Source organism: Mercurialis annua, linkage group LG1-X (assembly GCF_937616625.2).
Source record: "Mercurialis annua linkage group LG1-X, ddMerAnnu1.2, whole genome shotgun sequence".
In the NCBI taxonomy this organism is placed as follows: Eukaryota; Viridiplantae; Streptophyta; class Magnoliopsida; order Malpighiales; family Euphorbiaceae; genus Mercurialis; species Mercurialis annua.
This window is the reverse complement of record NC_065570.1, coordinates 22530616-22534520: the sequence shown is the minus strand read 5'-3', so window position 1 is coordinate 22534520 and position 3905 is coordinate 22530616.

Sequence of the window (3905 nt, the reverse complement as noted above, 5' to 3'; positions counted from 1 at the left end):
TCGTAATTTGTTTCGTATCATTTGGATTTGTTTTGTAATGTTTACAACGTTTATGAACGTACGAAACAAAACCAAACGTTTAACCTTTTTAGCGATTTAAGCCAAACGTTTACAAATGTTACGAAACAAATCCTAACATTTTATCTTTTTAGCGGTTTAAGCCAAACGTTTACAAATATTACGAAACATTTACAAACGTTACAAAACCAATGCAAACGTTTAAAACATTATGAAACAAATCAAAACATTTATAACATTAAAAAATTGACCCGACCCGAAACCAGATCGTGACTGGCGCATAAATTAAGGTTGTCTCAACTTATGCAAGCCTAATAATAAGAAACTACAAAAAAGAACAAATAACGTAATAGTTATAATAAAAGGAACATAAGTCTAACAAACATAGCGAAAGTGAAATCCCAAAAGTAAACTGCGGTGTTCTACAGATTACAATTTATTCAAAGATAGCCTGGTCCAAAAATAACATAAAGTGAGCCAAAGAAGAAGTCTGAAATAAGCTCCTATGACTTGACTGCTAACAGAATCGGATAACGTAATCTGAATCAAATAAAAATAACAGAGAAAACGTGGGTTGAGCTAATGCCCAGTGAATGATAATCATAGTACACAACTGAAGGGAACATGCATACACATGGACATTTTATAAACTATTTTTATAAATAAAACAGATTAGATTAAGGAAATCCAACAATACATAATATAAAACATAATAGTAAAAAATAAATAAAATATAGTCATATAAGTAAATTAAGTTCAAAACACCCCTTACAGTATCATAGAGTGATGATCCTCCACATCACCAAAGGCCAGATAAATGGAAAGCACGCTACCAAAACATATATGTTGATCTACTACAACTAAGATCAATGCAAATATCTAATGCAGTTCAGAGAATGATGCATGGTATTTTTAATAATCCTATATCGTTATGCTCCTCACGACAGAGCCAAAAACAGAATACATACTAAGCACATGTACCGGTTTAAAATCATAGGTATAATATTTAATCAAATCAGAGAAAAATAATCAGAGTTCAAATAACGAAATTCAGCAAGACATATAAACAATAATAATCCAGATATACAAAGAAAATAAGCAATAATAAATTTTAATCAAATATATGTATTGAAAACGGAAATTTAACAAACACCATAGTCAGAATATTGACAAAGATACTAAGGGCTTGCTCCCTAACACTTTAAAGAAATTAATACGCTAAAGAGTTCAAATAGAGTTTTACTGAAATAAAATACTCTAGATAAAAGTAATGAATTGAAAGTTGATTTAAAACAAAAATGAAACTCGTCGTGCACTACAATTACCACTCACCTGATAAGCAGAGAAAATCCAATTCCATACTAGTCACAAATTAACAACTCAAATAACGAATCACGTAAGAGGAGTTAGTAAAAAATGTGTATCGATTAAGTTTTATAGAAATTTCTAATAGGATAAAGAATGCGAATTGAATGGAGAACAATGAATAAATTTAGGGACCAAAATGATTCCAACAACGTGTAGTAGTTCCGATGAATTTTAAAATTATTTATAGTTATATTATTAATATTTGAACTAAATTATAAATATAATTCATAAATTATAAATATAATTCATAAAATATTAAATAACTGTGGACTGTTTAATTATACAAAATCGTAAATAGTTATTTGAAATAACAATCATTACGTATTATTCAAATAATTTAGATTTGAAACATTATTTGGGCAAGAGCCGAAGTGTTAAGAGTTAAAATAAAATTTTCATGATATTCGTAGTGTTGTGATTAATCAAATCCTAATATACACGAGTCTTATTTCAGAAGCAATCAAGATGCCAGTTTTTGTTATAAAAGAATAGAGGCCGGTTTTGAATACCCCAGGACATGGGAAAAATGTTAAAATTGATGGGCATGGAAGTGAAATGTGGTTAAACAATGAAGTGGAAATAAAATGGTGACATGGACTAGATGACAATGACATGATTAAATGAGAAAAAGCCATGAGAAATAGAAAACAGAGAATTACCTAATTGATACTGCATATGGAAGAAACAAAAATTGATAATGATGAAATGGATTTACTGCTATGCCTCTGTATAACACATGAATCTTCGATTAACACCGCGGTAGAAAAGAAGAAATTATTATTGGTTTAACAAGTTAAGAGCCGAAATTTGTTTTTTTTTTCTATTTCAAATTAGGATTTCTATGAAGAGTACACATATACGTGTATATATATAGAGAGGTAAATTAGGGCTTTAGTAATGTAAATTAGTATTATAAAAATCTATAATTACCTATGAATATTTATCTAACATTTAAATTTAAAATATCAGATGTTAAAATTAAAAAGATAAAATATTTATTTTAAAATTATTATTTTATTATAAATATTAAGGATATTACACAATTCCAAAGGTGAAACGTTTTGATTGGTTTCATAACATTAGTAACCATTTGGCTTAAATCGCTAAAAAGGTGAAACATTTAGTTTTGTTTCGTAACGTTTGTAAACGCTTGGCTTAAATCGCTAAAAATGTGAAACGTTTGGATTTGTTTCGTAACATTTTAAACGTTTGGATTGGTTTCTTAACGTTTAAACGTTTGGCTTAAATTGCTAAAAAGGTGAAACATTTGGTTTTGTTTCGCAACATTTGTAAATGTTTGGCTTCAATCGCTAAAAAAGTTAAACGTTTGGTTTTGTTTCATAACGTTTGGATTAAATTGCTATATAGGTGAAACGTTTGGTTTTGTTTCATAACGTTTGATAACAAATCCAGCAGTTTGGCTTAAATCGCTAAAAAGGCAAAACGTTTGCATTTGTTTCGTAACGTTTTAAACGTTTGGCTTCAATCGCAAAAAAGGTGAAACGTTTGGATTTGTTTCGTAACGTTTCAAATGTTTGGCTTAAATCACTTAAAGGAAAAACGTTTGGATTTGTTTCATAACGTTTGAAACGTTTCGCTTAAATCGCTAAAAAGGTGAAACATTTCGATTTGTTTCGTAACGTTTTAAACGTTTGGCTTCAATTGCTAAAAAGGTGAAACGTTTGGATTTGTTTCATAACGTTTTAAATGTTTGGCTTAAATCGCTAAAAAATAAAAACGTTTGGATTTGTCTCATAACGTTTGAAACGTTTGGCTTAAATCGCTAAAAAGGTGAAACATTTCGATTTGTTTTGTAACGTTTTAAACGTTTGGCTTCAATTGCTAAAAAGGTGAAACGTTTGAATTTGTTTCATAACGTTTTAAATGTTTGGCTTAAATCGCTAAAAAGGACAAACGTTTGAATTTGTTTTGTAACGTTTGAAACGTTTGACTTAAATCGCTAAAAAGGTGAAACATTTTGATTTGTTTCGTAAGGTTCTAAACTTTTGGCGTATATCGCTAAAAACGTGAAACGCTTGGTTTTGTTTTGTAACGTTTCTAAATGTTTGGCTTAAATTGCTAAAAAGGTTAAAAGTTTGTTTCGTAACGTTTGGCTTAAATTGCTAAAAAGGTGAACGTTTGTTTGTTGCATAACGTTTTGCATATTTGACTTAAATCGCTAAAAAGGTGAAACATTTGATTTTGTTTCGTAACGTTTGTAAACGTTTGGCTTCAATTGCTAAAAAGGGGAGACGTTTGTTTTGTTTCGTAACGGTTTAAAAGTTTGGCTTAAGTTGCTAAACAGGTGAAACGTTTGGGTTTGTTTTGTAACGTTTGTAAACATTTGGCATATATCGCTACAAAGGGGAAACGTTTGGATTTGTTTCGTAATCTTTTAAATGTTTGGTTTTGTTTCGTAACGTTTGTAAACAAATCCAAACGTTCGGCTTAAATCGCTAAAAATGTGAAATGTTTGGATTTGTTTCATAACGTTTTTCCTACGAGTATTATCTTAGCTA